Source organism: Ornithorhynchus anatinus, chromosome 20 (assembly GCF_004115215.2).
Source record: "Ornithorhynchus anatinus isolate Pmale09 chromosome 20, mOrnAna1.pri.v4, whole genome shotgun sequence".
In the NCBI taxonomy this organism is placed as follows: Eukaryota; Metazoa; Chordata; class Mammalia; order Monotremata; family Ornithorhynchidae; genus Ornithorhynchus; species Ornithorhynchus anatinus.
The window spans coordinates 25,754,166-25,771,982 of NC_041747.1; the positions used below are offsets into that span (position 1 = coordinate 25,754,166).

The 17,817-nt window shown below is 44.7% G+C and overlaps 1 protein-coding gene across 5 annotated transcripts in view; it reads right to left on the reverse strand.

Moving 5' to 3' along the window:
• Positions 1–17,817, reverse strand: part of FAT3 (FAT atypical cadherin 3) — a 317,724-nt gene that overhangs the window by 117,170 nt on the left and 182,737 nt on the right. The gene's annotated exons all lie outside the window — the stretch shown is intronic.

The window sequence follows — 17,817 nt, forward strand, 5'->3', positions numbered from 1 at the left end:
AGGCTCTTTCACACTGCCCCAATTTATCTTTAGAGTGATTTTTTAAATTATTATTTTTTGAGAGGCAATTAAGAGGTCAAATTAACATTCCATTTCCAGCTCACACAGGGCCTCTCTGAAGAGTGGGATGCTTTCAGAATGGATTCTGCATGATGGATTCCCCAAAACATAAAAATCAGCTCCTGGTAGGCAAAGAGTATGTCTACCAACTCTGTTGCACTCTCCCGAGTGTTTAGCACAGCGTTCTGCACACCATAAGCACTCAATAAATATACATGATTGATTGGAATTGATTGTGCCCCAGTTAATGTCAACAGGTGAGGGGCCAGTTGACTGCAAAATAGCTTGGGTTTGTATTTCTAACTGGCTCAGATGGTTTTTCACTGAGCTCTCTGGTCTGGAAGCAAACTCATTCATTCATTAATTCAATGATATTTAAACACCCTAAGGTCTTGAGCTGTTGTTTAGATAGTCGGTACCCCAAATGCATGGATACTATGGGGATGATTGAAACTCAGGGTGGCACCTGAGAAATGATGAAAAATATCCAGAACCAAATGCCCGTCAACTCACCTGTCAACTCTGAGCCATAAGAAAGCACCCCACTGTGGCAGGGACTTAAGGCAGGCACCAGCCACTGTTTCTACCAATTATTTCAGTGTCCATCTCCTCCACTAGAAGGAAAGTTCCTTGAGGACACAGATCATAACTTCTAATTCTATTAGGCTCCCCCCAAGTACTTAACACAATGATCTGCCCTCACTAGGCGCTCAATCAATACAAATGATTGAATGACTGCCTTGAAAAGAAGAAAAGCCTCTAGGGCTGCTCTCCAGGAACTCAATCAATTTATCCAAAACTGATAAACCTCCCCAAAGAGGAAGACCTGCAGTTTCCTGGTACCCTCCTCTATTTCCAAACTTTGATTCTGCAGCTTTTAAATCTATGTGAAGGTGGAGGCAGCAGAGAACAGACAGGCCCTCAGTAGAAAGCAGCTAGATGAACAGAATACCATAGATTCTGGGCTCCTTATACTGCTTGGTTCTATCATTTGGGACAAATCACATGAACTTTTGGCAACAGCCTCCCTCAAACACATCCAGTGCTTGGAACAATGCTTGACACGCAGTAAGTGCTCAACAAATACCAAAATAATTACCATTAGTGTATCCTAGGCCTGCTGTACAGAAAAGTGAGCTAATACAATGTACATGAAAAAAGCTGTGGAGGAAAAACTTTGCTTTTCAAACTCAAGGCATAATATGATTTTTATACTAAAAAGGCAGCTAGCATCATAATTATCATCAGCAGTGGTATTTACTGAGAGGGAATTGCACTAACAGCTTAGGGAATACATAAATGCAAAAATCACAGCCTTGCTTTCGAGGAGCTTAAAGTCTATCCATGACTTTAGTCTATTAATACCCTTAAAGCAGACAGCTGCATCGGTTAGATAAAAACAAAAACAAAAACAAAAAACCTTTCCCAGCAAGCTTTGCAGTGATCAGGAAAAGAAGGAAAAAGGGTTACAACCGTGGCTTCTGTTTCTTTCAAGAATCAGTTAAAAAGAAAAAAAAAGCCACATTTGAGCTTCTGCCCCTAGAGAGGAAGGTCCAGCCTCTGGTTTGGGGTGATTAGGGCAAATGTTGGGGGTCACTGGCAATGAGGGGGAGGGGCCCACAGTCACTCAGGTCACCCACCTTCCCATCACCTCACTGCCTTCCCTGGAAACAAGTCCCTCAAGCCCAGAACATCATTCTTGCTGACAGAGAAACGCTAACAGCATCTTCACCCAGCGGAACAAATTGGGGACTGGCATGATGAAAGTGTATTTCCAAGACGCATCATTGACGAGAGCTTGAATTTGACTCGGAGAAACAAACATATCATTTTATATCATTAGACATGCAAACCCCCAATTTAGGAGGGAGGGAAGGGGAGGGAGGAGACAGAGAGAGAGACACAGAGAGTGGAGACACCAAGGCTGAGTGAAGGATACTCAATAAAGAGGAAGAGGGAAATGAAGCTAGTTTGGATTGAATGAGGCCAATCTTTTAAAGTGGCTGCTTCCCTGTTTTAGCAGTGAGGACAGGAGAGGTTATTCTTAAGGACGTCAAAGAGATTACTTTACTGTGTCCTGGTCCCACATGATTCTACAGGATCAGAATTCAAAATCTCCAAACTGTACTTGGTCTGCTCAATAAGACACGCTACACCTCCTCAGCTTCTGCCATAAACTCTTGAGGCTGTCAGACCACCCTGCCCTCAATCTCAGAAGTCATTTAACTTCCAATCATATGTGCGGTGTTCATACCTGACAGATAAAGTCAGTAAGGTGGATAATGTGCAAATTAGCCAGAGAATGTCAAAGGCCTGAAAAAGACACCTTTCTTTGTTATTTGAGATTTTCGAGGGACACAGTAAAGATGATCTTTGCCCTTCGATTTATAAAAGACTTCTTTATGCACTTGTGATGCTGCTAAGCCCAATTTAATAAAGCAGTGAGCATAAATTGCTTGTCAATATAATCAGCAGACTTGACATCTAAGTGGCTGGGACTCTTTCAAGAGTCTTCCAGAGGGAAGCAGTGCAGCCTAGTGAAAAGAGAGCCGATCTGGGAGTCGGAGAGCTTGGGTTCTAATACCAGCCCTTCCTCTTGCCTACCGTGTAACCTTGGGCATATCACTTAGTTTCTCTGGGCCTCAGTTTCCTCATCTGCCAAATAGGGATTCAATACCCGTTCTCCCTCCTACTTGGCCTCTGAGTCCAATAAAGGACAGGGACTATGTCCGACCCGATTCACTTGAACCTACCCCAGTACTTAGCACAGTGCCTGGCACACAGTACAAGGTAAACATAGTATTTGAGCTGTATTTATTGAGTGCTCACTGGTGTGCAGAGCACTGTACAAAGCCCTCCGGAGAGTACAATACAACAGAATTCACAGACAGGTTTCCTTATTATTCTAGTTAATTTTCACATTGCTCAGCTCCTGATATTACACGCAAACTGACATGGGTCTAATCTCCGACTCTTCGGAGGAGATGACGTCTGCTGTGAAGAGCACTGGCTTGAGATTTGGCACACCATATGGATTATTATTATTACTATTACAGTATTTGTCAAGTGTTCACTATGTGCCAAGCACTGTTCTAAGCACTGGGGTAGCTACAAGATTATAGGGTAGGACACAGTCCCTGTCCCATGTAGGGGCTCACAGTCTAGGAAGGAGGAGATAGGACTGAATCCCCATTTCACAGACAGGAAACTGAGGCACAGAGAAGTGAAGTGACTTGCCGAAGATCACACAGCCGACAAGTGGCAGAGCTGGGATTAAAACCCAGCTCCTCTTACTACGAGCTCCACAAGCAGGGAGGAGAACACCGCATATACTCTCCGCTCTTCAAGTCCCCAGTCTTATTGTAGGATCCTTACAATACAGCAGACATTTATGGCAATTCGCCTTTGGGGAAAAGAGTTTTTTTTATTAATTTAGGATTGCCATATGACACCAGGAAAGTCCCTTAACATCTCTGGGCCTCAGTTTCCTTATTTGTAAAGGAGGTTAAAAATATTCACCTCCCTCTATCTCTAATGAATACTGCAAGGATCAAATGAGTTAACTGAAGGGAAATATTTGGAAAAAACTTCTAAGCAAATATAAAGAATTGTTACTACTGTTCAATGCAAAATTGTCATTAATATTATAAAACAAATGCATCGGCACTTAGAAATGTATATACGTGGGTGTGGTTGGTATACTTTCATACTGAACAAGTCTCAATATGACTATGTTTACAGCTGTACATACATATATATACACACACATACCTATCCATGCATAAATATATACACACATATATATATATATATACACACAAAACTTGTTCATTATAAATATACCTGCAACATAGCTTGTTAAGAGCCTTTTAATCTCTACCTAAAACTTCCAATCTACAGAGTACTGTTTGATGGTGTAATTTTTCTTTTGGCTTTTGGAATATAAAATGTTACAGGTTCCTAAAACTGCGGTGGGAATTTTCTTTGTGCACCTACATTAGAGCCTGGGGTATGCATGATTAATCGAGGTTAAGTCAGGGTTAATGAGTTTTTTCTTGGTAGTTTTGAATATGTATTTTATTTTTCTTTCATCTTTATATTATTCAACAAAGAAGTCATCACATCAAAGGTGTGCTTACCTACTCTGTTCTCTTTATAAAGCATTAAAGCAGAAAAATAAAAAGCCCTTGACTTTTCTAATGCATTAAAGCAATTCCCTGTAAATACAAAAACAGGGAAGAAATCAAAGGTCTTTGTAGGATCACAACTACAACCTGGTGTTTGATAAAAATGAATTTCTCCAAAGAGCCACAGAGATTTGCTAAAAGTTGTTTGCTAATGAGAAGTATGACAGAAGGAGAACCTTGCACCTTCTCAGCTTTCCGTGCCGGGAAATGTCCCAATATTGTCAAAGGCATTTTGACAGAAGTGAAAAGCAAAACTGGGTTGACGGAATGAAACGGTGGTAATATACCTGTTATCCGATGACTGTTCCCCAATCTTCAAAGCCCTTTTGAAATCACATCTCCTGCAGGAAGCCTTCCTTGATTATTCTCTTTTCTCCTCCCTGTATCCCCCACAAACTACTGCATCACCTAAGCCCTTGGGGTCTCACATATCCCCTCCTCCCCTGTTTCTACTTATGTAGATTTTTTTTAAAACACTGTTGCTTCTCTGTGCTTATAATTTATTTTAGAGTCTGTCTCCCCGGCTAGACTGTAAATTTCTTATGGACAAGGGTCATTTCTACAATTTTTTTGTACTTTCCCAAGTGTTAGTAGAGAGCTGTGCACAGAGTAAGTGTTTAATATGTACTTCTGATTTAATAGGAAGCATCTCAAATTGATGCTCTGAAAACCTAAGTTTGTGTTGCTAGGCACTTGGAAGATGTGGCAAATTCACTTCTTGCATTCTCCTCTCAGACCCGTGACATTGAGGACCACTGTTAGGGTGGTTAGGTAGATGAGAGTTTATTTCACACCATTTCCATCATCAACAGCCTTTATCAAAGGACTTCTGTTTGCGGGGCTTCTGCACTAAACCCAGAATATGTGCAGAAGATGTAGGAGTTTGATCCTGTCCTTCAGGGGGCTGACAACACAATGGGGAAGATGAAGAGAAACAGATGGTCTAGTATATTCCTATTAAAAACTGATGGATCAATAGATCAAAAACAAAAAAAATGAGTGCTTAGGAGCGCTGAGGTGACAGAGGGTACAGGATGACCCGAAAGACCATTTAAGTCCTGGAGATTCACCCCAAACCCAGCCCCACAGCACTTCCTTACAGATATGTAATTTGTTTTAATATGTCTCCCCTTCGAGACTGTAAGCTCCTTGTGGGAAGGGAACTTGTTTAGCAGTTCTGGTGTACTTTTGCAAATGCTTAATAAAGTGTTCTGCACACAGTAAGTGCTCAATAAATACCACTGACTGACTGAACGTGTTGGGAGAGTAATAAGGGATTATTTCTCAGAGGAAGTGGTTTCTTAAGAGAGGACTTAAAGTTAAGGAGTCTGAGGCATAAACAGGCTACAAATGTGCTTCTGGTAGAAGGAAGGAAAGAATTCTCAGATCATAAGTTCTCAATCAATCACTAAGCTCCCACAGTGCTGCAGTAGACTCTCTTTTAAGAATTGCATTCTCTTTTCTCTCTGGGCTTTCCAGAGATTTACTTCCATCTTGTACTATTCAGGCTCGTAAAGGAGACAAGAGAAACCCTTACAAAAGCATTTTAAAAGTTTTAGGGGTGTATAATGACACCCTTTTGGCTAATCATGGGTAATCATTGAGTGCCCAAGACCCCCACTTAAAAAACAACAACAAATAGCCAAATAAACATGCCACTGAAATGAAAAGACATTTTCATCCCTTTTGTTCAGGCTCTTAGAAATTCAACGTCTCCGAAACAAACCACTGTTAATGCCGTATATGGGAGTAGATTTTTTTTTAACCGCTCAACATGTCACTCTTTCAATTCTCCATGAAAATTACATGATTCCATTCTCGTCGTAATTAGGGAGTAATTAGTATTTGTACACGTCGACATTAACTAATGTAACTAATGTAACTAATGGCTAGTTCGGTATCCATTTCTACATGATCATTATTTCATTTTGCTTTAATTTTATTCCCTTCTAAATTCCAAGTCCCGCTGACTGGAGGAAACCCTACATTACTTCGGCACCACCGGGTTTCCCATATATGCTGAGGGGTTTTGCCCTTTCAAAGGGAACAAATTTGTCAAACATTTTGGTATACGGTATTTGTTAAGTGTTTACTAAGTGTCAGGCACTGTAATACATGCTGGGATAGATACAAGGTAATCGGGTTGGATGCAGTCCCTGTCCCACATAGGGCTCATGGTCTTAATCCCCATTTTACAGGTGTAGTCACTGAGGCACAGAGAAGTGAAGTGACTTGCCCAAGAAGGCACAGCAGACAAGTGGAAGATATGATAATGGCAGAACCTAGGCCCTCTGACTCCCAGACCCGTGCTCCTTCCACTAGGCAGTGTTGCTTCTCTAGTTGATCACAAAGCATAATTCACAAAGTTTTGTTCTTTCCCCCGATAATGTTACTCCCACAAGCACATTTAGGAATGGAGAAGGGTAGTGGGGATTCAGAGATGAGCTGGTTTTGAATCACTGTTAAATTCTATTTTCATTTTCCATTGCGTCACATTCTTCTGGGACAAGAGATCACTCGTTCCAGTCTGTCCTCCCGCCGCCTCCGCATTGGATCGATTTTGGGGTGGATGAGTAAATCTTTAGCCCACAACCTGGAGAATTCATGGAATTTGCTTTAAATGGCTGGGATAGAAAAACAGAAAGTACACCTCCCTTTCAGTTAGATCAGTCACTTCCATTTTCTAGGAACCCTTTCTTGTCAACTTTCTTTCGAGTTGGATGCGGATGTGTAAGAAAGCACTGTACTTGACGATAGAAAAACTCCCCTCTGACCGCCTCCTCCGCTTCTAAAACAAGTCAAAATATCATAACAGGCAGGTACCTTTACCTAACAAAGAAAAGCTTACCAAGCTAGTCTGAAGACCCACCCCCACGAGCCACCAGGTCCCTTTTTGAGAGCCTCAGATGCTTTTTTCAGCTTCTGTCATTATGCCACACGTATGCGAAAGGCAAGATCTACACTAAATTCTCCTAGAGAAGATGCATCTCCAACTTTAAGAGCTATCTAGCTTGTGAATAGTCCAAGCATAATGCCTTGGCAATGGTACTGGACAAGTTAGCTTGTGACTTTCAAAATCTGCTGTTCTTAACTTGGCCCGGCAGAGCCGAAACAACGGTAAGCGTTCCCTGGGGCTCATTGTTGGGAAGCATGAAAAGCCTCTTCACATAATGGAATAAATCCCGGTGCCTTTTTGGTGTTTCCGCTTGACTCCCCGCTGCTTCGGGGAAGAGGCAAGTCCTCGGCATGGAAAAGTGGGACTGGCAGAGTTTTTCAAGGAGTCGCTTCAACTGACAATCTGAAGTATCACCGCTCTATGGAGTGAGAGTCCGAAGACATTCTCAAGCCAATCAGTGGTATTTATCGAGCGTCTACTATATGCAGAGCACTGTACTAAGCGTCTGGAGAGTCCGATACAAGAGTTGGTAGACATGATCATTGCCTAGAAATGGCCTAGGGAATTCCCAGGTGAATTAATATTCATGTGCTACTTTTACATTTAAACTATTTAAATAGCCTGAGCCTAATTCTTGTAAGCTTCTTGTGGCAGGGATTGTATCTACCAACGCTACTGAACTCTCCCAGTAACTCAATACAGTGGTCTTCACCCAGTAAGCATCAATAATTACCACTGATTGATCTTCTTTCCCACCATGGGGAGAATTCACTCCAACTGTCACAGATCTTTCTATTTGCATTACGTTTTTATGTTTCCAAAGTACTTTGGCATCAGTTATCTCATGAGGAACAGTGTGGATTAGTGGAAAGTGCACAGACCTAGGAGTCAGAGAACCTGGGTTCTAATCGTGGCTCAGTGGAAAGAGCCCGGGCTTGGGAGTCAAAGGTCGTGGGTTCTAATCCCGGCTCCGCCACTTGCCAGCTGTGTGACCTTGGGCAAGTCACTTCACTTCTCTGGGCCTCAGTTCTCTCATCTGTAAAATGGGGATTGAAACTGTGAGCCCCACGTGGGACAACCTGAACACCTTGTATCCCCCCAGTGCTTAGAACAGTGCTTTGCACATAGTAAGCGCTTAACAAATACCACCATTATTAATCCCAATTCTGCCATTTGTCTGCTGAATGTTCTTGAGCAAGCCAATTCACTTCCTCTGTGCCTCAAATTCCTATTCAAACCCTATTCTTCCTCCTACTTAGACCGTGAGCCTCATGAAGGACAGAAGACGGTGTCTGACCTGATTAACTTGTTTCTACCGCCGCTCTCAAAACACTGTAAAGTACTCTCCCAAGCATTTAGTACAGTGCTCTGCACACAGTAAGTGTTCAATAAATACGACTGAATAAATGAATGAATCATTAGAGCTGGGGAGAGAAAGCAGCGTTCAGTGATGCATCTCCTTCTAACTGACCTCATAGACAGGCCTTGAAAATTGACCAGAAAGAGACATTTCACTGGGAATAGAGGAAGTTGGCTGGGGGGGGGGGGGGAAATTGGCCTCTTGATAAAAAAGTGATAGCTGACCCATAGCAATTGAACCATATTTGAAATGGGCTTGTGGTGCTCATTGCATTCAGACACCGGTAACAGAGCTACGATGTTAGTGAAATGGGGAAAGGGGTGGGGAAAGTTTTCAGCCAGAAGTCGGCTTTGCTGGCATAATCCTCAGCTACGCTGTCTGCTGCTTCTTGGGCACTGCTCTCACAATGGCACCGTGTAGCCACTTCTACCCTAGCAAAAAGCCGCAGACCAGAAATGAGCCTGGATCGCCACAAAATCTCTACAGTTCCAGTCAAGGCATTTAGAGGCCCGTAGGATCTAGATCACTGAACTGCGACTCCACTTCCCTCTGACGATCTCAGCCCGGATGGTCTCTCGGTGAGTCACTTGAGACGCCGAGTGTTTCCCTGACAAATTACAACCACTTTAAGATACTTGGAACCGAGGCCTGGAACCATTTACCCGTGTTTATTTAGAGGTTTCCAATGTTTGGCATCTTTTAAAAGTCTGTTTTCAATAGAAAGCTTCTGTTCGGTTTTCTTTCCCTTCATGACCCAGTTTTCTAGAGTTGAGGCTTTATCGATGGACCGGGAAACACAGACCTGTGAAGCGTTGGAGAAGACCACTGAGGGCCAGGAAACCTAATTTTCACCCGTGCATTCTTTCTCAGTGCTAAGTACAATGATTTATACCCAGTAAGGGCTAAATAAAACCTCTTACTTCATACCACAACTCCTCCTCCTCCAATTACCAGAATTACCACAACAACAACAACTACACAACAATTACAAAAACTACAACAACAATTATGAGGATAATTAAAACAGCATTTACAGCAGCAACTACTCCGACATCTAGGCCAACAGGCACAAATGGGTAAAACACCTTCGACTCCTGGATTTGCTTTTGGCAATTAGCGGTGGTGTTGCCCTGTGCAGACGGAGCTGCTGGGTGACCAGAGGTTGAGGAGGGGGCAACAGCTAGTTATGGAAAGAAGTTGACAGAATAGTTGCTGGACAACGCACCTCAAACTTTACAGCAGCCTATTCCAGGCCCCCAAACTCATCTGAACTGGTCTCTCACACAGACAAAAAGGAGTTCTCCTAACTACAGTTCACAGTTCCTCGGGGATTCTGGCACAATGGACATTTGATATGTCAACACAACTCGGCCCCTCATAAAAGTCAGTTAAGCTCATTAACAAAATGCTTTCTCCCCGAGGTAATCTGAGTAACCTCAGAGAGAATGCCATTTGTTGCATTTCATTAGTAGAGAAACATTTAACTTGGTTACCGATTTCACATCTACAGAGAGCCAACACAGCAGTTCTGTCCAGCAAAGCAAAGAGAAGCCCAGGCCTGGGAGCCAGAGAACACTGGGTTCTAATCCCAGCTCTACCACTTGTCTGCCGTGTGACTTTGGGCAGGACACTTCACTGCTTCGGGCCGCAGTCTCCTCACCTGTAGAATAGGGATTCACGAGTTCACCATCCTCTTTAGACTGTGGACCCCATATGGGACAGGAAATGTGCCCCTCCTGATATCTTGTATCTACCCCAGAGCTCAGTACAGGACGTGGCACATAGCAAGCATTTAACAAATACCATTATATACTTGAATCCGTAACACAATCAATCCATCAGTCAATCGGTGGTAGTCACCGAGAGCTTACTATGTGCAGAGCCCTGAACTAAGAGCTTCGTAGACTATGAAAGAGTCGGCAGACACATTCCCTGCCTACAAGCCCTCAAGTATTCACCCCACCTTCACGGAACTTATGTCCACTCCTTTACACTGGATTACTTCCCTACCTTCGATTTCTTTTCATGTCTGTCCCCCTCACCTGCTCCTACTGCTAGATTTTAAGGTCCTTGAGGGCAGGGATTCCGTCTACATACTCTATTTTACCTTCTTAAATGCAGTCCTCTGCACAGAGTAAGCACTTAATAAATGCTATTGATAGACCCAGAAGCAGAGAAGTGGCAGGTTCAAACATTCCCATTTCCTGGTAGAAATCAGGTTGCGGCAGTTCTACGACACCCTGGGAGGAAGGGGGAAAATTTCAGCCTGATGTTTTGGAAGGCTCCATAACCTCCTTCCACCTGCTTTCCCCCTTCCCACTCTTAGAACCGAAAGGTATGTGTGTGTGTTTGTGGGGGGAGGGGGGCGGCGAGGGGCTGGAGGCGGGTAGCGCAGCCCTGAGGGATAGATCACAATCTGGGTATTATTATTTTTATTATTATTATCACTATTATTAGTGTACTTAAGTGTTTTCTATGTGCCAAGCACTGTTCTGGGGACTGGGGTAGATAAAAGTTGATCGGGTTGGACACGGTCCCCATCTCATATGTGGCTCACAGTCTTAATCCCCATTTTTACAGACGAGGTAACTGAGGCCCAGAGAAGTGAAGTAACTTGCCCAAGGTCACACAGCAGATATGTGACGGATCCAGGATTAGAACCCAGGTCCTTCTGACTCCCAGGTCCGTGCTCTATCCACTAAGCCACACTACTTCTCAATCGGGGTGCCTCTTTGGGGGCCAGTATTGGCTTCACAGGCCAGTTTGGAAAGGGAAATTTCATCACCGCTTTTGCCTGCCAACTGTGTTGGTATTTGCTGCTGCCTTAAGGGTGACATCTTTAGAGGTCCTTGCTAAAATCCTGCAGGAGTGGTGAGGGACCCGCTGATCTGCAGCCTTCTGATGCATCCACCCCTGCTCCATGCAGAGAAATGCCTCTGTCCCCGGCCAACTCCCCAATGCCATTTTCCAACCCACATCGAATTGGGGCTGACTCCATCCCGAGGCCAGAGGGAACGGTCACATGCAGGGAACCTGTCTCTGAATAGACTCAACCCTGACCCCACTCTCCTCTCTGCCCTCCGTGGCCAAAAGTATCTTGGATTCAAGTCTATATTCAAACATGATATTCGGTGGAGGAGGGAAGGGGGCAGTAAAAGGAACCCATTCAGCCAACATCACTTCTGTGTGCGAAGCCTTTGTCTCTACAAAGTGGCCGTTGACCCCGAGGTGGCCTCATTGTCCTTCCTCCACAGCTTGAGGGCTGTAGGAGAAAGGGGTTGGGAGAGAAGGAGGCCTGCCACCTGTTGCTGTGGCTGACATCATCCTCTCTCCTTCCCGCTGCTCCCCTGCCCCTGTGCCCCCGACTCTGCTCGGCAGGGTTGCGTGAGTGTCGTTCATCAACTCTGACCCGACTCGGGCCCATTCAAGTAAGATGGCAAGATTTCGGCAGTCAGAGCTCCGGCTCCACCTGATCCCTGGAGGGAAGAGACTTGGACCCGGTTCAAAATCACCTTGCGGCCAGGCTTTGCTCTTTCAGTTGCTGCCGGTTTATAAACCTGCATGGTGGAGGGGAGAGGAGAAGGAAAAAACCCAGCTCAAGGCAAACAGGAAAGAGATCAAGCCAAGCCATTTACGACCAGTAGGAGCCATGAACTTTGCGGTGTTCTGGCCAGACCCACAAAAAAAAACCTCACAAAGCTATCACCTACTGAGCTGGCAGCTCTATATCAGGATCCCACATGGGGGAGTTAAAAAAAACACAGTATCATGAAGGTGGTCATTCAGAAGGGTTATTCCTGAGGATGCAAAATTGAAAAATTAAGAAAAAGAAATCTGCCCCAATGATTTCTCTTTCACCATTAATGAGGTGGTTTGGGGTGGTTGGAAAAGGATTGTGTTTTCACTATTCTTTCTGCTCTCCTCTTTTGCTTTTTTTGTTAGCTCTCTGATTCTGTCCCTCCCCTCATCCTGCCCCTTCTTGGAATAGACTGTCCCAAGTCACACCATTGCCCTTTGCCACGACACGAGGTAGAGAGATTAAGTGGGTAACCAAGAGTGGTGTTCTGAGTAGAATGTTCCCAGAGAGGGTCAAGAGAAGACATGCATCAATGCAGCATATTCTCTTTCCTGTGGAAGGGAATGCCTGCATTTAAATGGGATGAAACTTTAATTAAACACATATTGATACTAAAGTAAAACGGCCAGAGAACAAAGGGAAAGTTGCGCAGACTCAAGCGCCTGCAGAATGGTGATGGAGCTTGGAAAAGAGTCCTGGAGTGAGGGAGCAGAAATGACACGCGTCAAACAAGACTACAAATGGGCTAGGGAGATACCTGCTGGAAACAGAGTTCCTGTTCTACACACAGTAAGCGCTCAATAAATACTACTGACTGACTGACTGTCTGGCTCCAGTCCAGCCACTGATACTGAAGCTTGGTGATGAACAGACTTGCTCAGAGGCTTAACTTCAAAGCTCCTGATCATCGGCTGCCAGGATCTCCAACTAGATCCCTCTTACCCGGCTTCTCTCTTCCCCTGCTACACTCCTCCTGGGCTCTCTGCGTCTCCCATTTAAGGCCCCTAATCATTCCTGGGTTTTGACTCTCCTGCCTTTAACCCCTTTCTCATACCTTTTCTCCTGCTTGGATTGCAGGCAGCGAAGTCTAATGGGTCAAGCACAGACCTGGGAGTCAAGAGAATCTCGGCTCCACCACCTGCTTGCTGTGTGACCTTGGGCAATTCATTCTACTTCTCTGAGAGTCAGTTTCTCTGTCTGTAAAGAGGATAAAATACGTCTTCTGTGTATTCTCTCCCAGCACTTAGTGCAGGGATCTGCACCCAGTAAGTGCATAATAAGTACAATTATTCAATGGTATTTATTGAGCACTTACTAAGGGCAGTGCAGAACACTGTACTAAACACTTGGGAGAGTACAATACAATATTATTACTACTACTGTTCTCCCTCCTCCTTAGACTTTGATCTCCACATGGGATAGGGACTGTGTCCACTCTGATTATCTTGTATCCACCCCAGTGCTTATCACAACACAAGGCATGAAGCAAGTGCTTAATAAACACTATCATTATTCTTATTATACTCTCCCTTCAGCTTCATCAAAACACAGTCCAACCTTCCTTCGGGTGTCCTTCTAAAAAGTCAGGAAGTCTTTCCCTATCAATCTACCATCCTAGCTATGTCCTCCTGTCTGTCACCCCAAACCCCTCAAGATCTTAACTCGATTTTTTTTTCAGTTTATTTATCCACTTTCCCTTTACTCATTAATAATAATTGAGTAAAGCCCAGTTTATCAGTCCTTGATTTTTAGAGATTTGGGAAAATCAGCGACAAACCAATGTTTAGAAATAGCAGCCGTGAGCGACACTGGATTTATGCTGTTATGGTTGACACTCGTTACGTTCAAAAAAGCAAAGATGAAAACAATCTGATTGTTCTCTAGAGTTATCCATTCAGCATCTGGCAAAAGTTTATTTCCTGGTGGGTGCAGACTGAGGCCAAGGAAGGTCGGATAAAGCAACTGGAGCAGAATTAAAGCAAAACGTCAATAGGGCTTGGCCAGAAATGACCCAAACATCAAAGTCAGGGTGACCAGGCACGGTATAGCAGGAGCAAGAGGAAGAAGAAATCGTCTCTGAATAGGGGGTTTCTGAGGCAGAAATTTTAGACCAAGAACTTAGGGATTCTTAAGAACAGTGTCATCAATCAATGGCATATATTGACTGTCTACTGTGTACAGAGTACCGTCCTAAGCGCCTAGGAAAATAAAAAGGCTCATACTGGCAGTCCAACTGGTTTATGTGTGTATTATTTATAAGGACAAATGGAGGCCCCTCAGACTATCCCAATCACTCGATGGTATTTATCCATTTCTTACTGGGTAAACACAGGAAGGATTTGGGGCATCTCAACACTTAAACAGACTTCTTTAATTCCCCATGATGTGTCACTCTGCCCTCCATTTTGGAAGGATAATTTAAAATGGACTGCGAGAAAGGGTTGGCACTCTTCACCGGCTCGTGTTTTCCCCATCAGCAACCATGTGAGGGATTCTTCTTCACGGGTTAAACCTATCTCAATGTGCAGCCCCTCCAATTTTCATAAGCTCCATTTAGCAGGTGTTTAGTCACCTCCCGCTTGGCTAAGCTCGGGTGATAAATCTTCATCACTGTCAATAAGCAGTCGTCGTTCAAATTTTGGGACCGGGGCCATCTTCAATCAGCCAATTCCCACTCAGGACTATTACGTTCCAGTCTTTACACCCAGGGTTGGGGGGAGGGGCGCGGTTCTGTACTCTATCCACTAGGCCATGTTTCCTCTCTGTATCCAGAAAGTGGGGCTGGCCTGAGAAGCCAATGCACCTCTGTACTTTAGCTTCACAAGCGAAATCTTGGGTCTTTCCTTTCGCCACTCAGCTCTGCATTCAGTTGGAGGGGGGAGAAAGGCATTCGATGTCTAGTGAGCACTAGAAGATAGTTCGCTCAAGACCCGTTCCTGAATCCACAAAAGCCTGGAGTCCACACCGTCAATTTATGCAGCAGAGATCAGCGATGCTCGTCAGTGTTGGAAGATATAGATGGGCCCTTGTGCACCATGTTAAATTCGGTGCCTTTTATCAGAGAAGAACTCTTCGAAGTGCTTGGGAGAATACAGTGGAGCTAGCGATCCCCGCCCTCAAAATGACAATACCCCCAATCCCTGCTCTCCCAGCCTTGAGGATGGAAGTCAGGGCTGGTTGACCAGGGAGAGGTGGAATATTGATCAAAGAACATCTGCACTATACTTGACCCTGCTGTCTAAGGAGGAAAAGAAGAGAAAAGAAGAGAAGAGAAGAGAAGAGAGGAGAAGAGAAGAGAAGAGAAAGGAGAGGGAGTAAGATATTAATTTTCCAAGGGAAAAAGGGAAGCCTATGGGGAAAGAAACTGATGAGAAAACAACAGACACAAAGGAAGGGTCAGCGAGCAAAAGAGAAAATTTCATTAGAGCTGCAAAGCTGTTTTCTCACTTCAGCAATCGCCCACGGCGTCTCCTCTCCTCTTTGATCATTTTGCAATACCACTGGATCTGGGTGCTTGCCCAGAATAGTTCTTTTAGGACTAATCTGAGGCAATTCCTTAAAGCCATAAAACAACAAAAACAATTGAGACTGGAATATCGGGGAATCCCTAAAGTACTTTTGCAGGGAAATACCACCCAAGGGTGGACAGAAAAAAAATGCCATCCTTCAAATCTGAAAGACACGGAAAAGAGAGTCCCCATCTCCTTCACAGCTTCTGCCAGGTTTATCGCAACACAGCAACTCTAAGACATGACAGGAACAGACGTAGTCCATGCAACTTTAGACTGTAAGCTCAATGTGAGCAGGGAATGTGTCTACCAACTCTGTTATTTGAACTAGCCCAAGAGCTTCGTTCAGCGCTCCACACATAGCAAGCTATCCAACAATACCATCAACTGATTGCTTGAACTTTAATTCTTCACTCACAAACAATCTTTTTAGTTGTCTCTGCCCAAGTCTACAGGTGTAACCTGCAACCGGGTGTAGCGGGTATAACTGAGTGTAACCGGGAGGTAAGGAAAGGAGAAGGATCCTCCAACTTGGGACCCTATAGCCAGACTTGGGGACATTGTGTCCCATCCCAGAGTAAACTCCTAACCTATCATAGAACCATTCTTCTTTCTTTTCTTTCCATCCTTGAGACAACCCCTGTGATCTGGGATTGCAAATCTGTAAGATGGCAACCTGCCTCCTTATCTCACTACCCAACAGAATCCCTGTTTCCCCATCCTATGACCCATGGACACCCTCCTCTCCAAGATCCTCACACTGCTCACCTTGGGACGCCACCCTCCTCCTCTGATTCTTGGAAAACCTTTGCCATCCTAGGAGACATATTTTTGACTCCCTACTAAAGGAAACACTTTCCAACGAAGGCCTGCTTTCCCAGGGCAAGGATGCTTCATCTCTGGTTCATCGTCCCTCCCTGGGAACACAAAAATCGGGGTAAGAAGCAGTGGGTGAGTCCCCTAAATCCCCAGCAAGTATAAGCCTTGGGGCTTGGTTAGAGCCCTCGTGGAAGCAAGAGTGGTTTTCAAGTCAGAGGGTCACATCTCTATTTCTCGAATAGGTTGTTCTCTCCTACTGTACTCTCCCAAGCACACAGTGAGGGCTCAATAAATACCGAGGATTGACTGATTTGCAATTGTGATGTCTTCCCCCGATATCCCTGCCTTTGAGGTCATCCCTCTAGCTTGCTCTGGGCAGGGAACGTATCTACCAATCCTGTTGCATTGTCCCCTCTCAAGCGACTAGTCCGGTGCTCTGCACACAGGAAATGCTCAATAAAAACCATTGGTTGATCTATCCGGGTGATGGTCTGGGGTGCCTAAAAGTTAGTGCGGAATGCTGTTTTTTTCACATGTTGCCCCTGGAGTGATGCCGATGTGCTCATTCTTTTTTCGGCTGCAGAGAAATGTTTTTGTTGGCTGAAAGATATCTTTGGTTGGTCTCATCTGGTCCCCACATGTTTTGGCATACAAGCCAGACGGTGTCTCATAGACACCTTGGGAGTCTAAGGAGACAGCATCTTTCACCAGGCTCAAGCGGGTTTCAGACTTCTTGTGCACAGACCCGCATCCTCGTTTTCACCAGCAAAAGCACAAATCAGTCAGGACACCAAGTATCAGCCCCAGTCCAGATGTACAGCCAACGGGACGCACAATCGACCCGTCCCGTCAGCCGAACGAGCTGATCTGGAGACAGGGTTACTGGGGAAGCTGGTGAGTCCATTGTTAAATACAACAGGTGGAAACCTCCAGCAGAGGAAACTGCACCTGGACCAGCAGGGTCATAAATAAAACCCAACAGCCACCAGAAATATTTTCTGTAGACCCCTCAGGCAAAGCGAATTTACGCAGTTCGTACCTCACCCCAGGTGTGGACGGGCGAGGAGAGAACCCGTCTGACCTCAGAAGAATAAAATCTCACTGCTGTGGACCCTGGGCGGTCTTGGCCTGCAAATACCAGGCTCAACACGGCATCGCCCGCCTTCTCAATCAATCAGTGGTCTCTTTAATAATAATGATAATGACGGTATTTGTTAAGCGCTTACTATGTGCCAAGCACAGTTCTAAGCATTGAGTTAGATACAAGGTAATTAGGTAGTCCCAAATGGGGCTCACATTCCCCATTTTACAGATGAGGTCACTGAGGCACAGAGAATTTAAGTGACTTGCCCAAAGTCACACAGCTGACAAGTGGCGGAGCCGGGATCAGAACCCACGAACTCTGACTC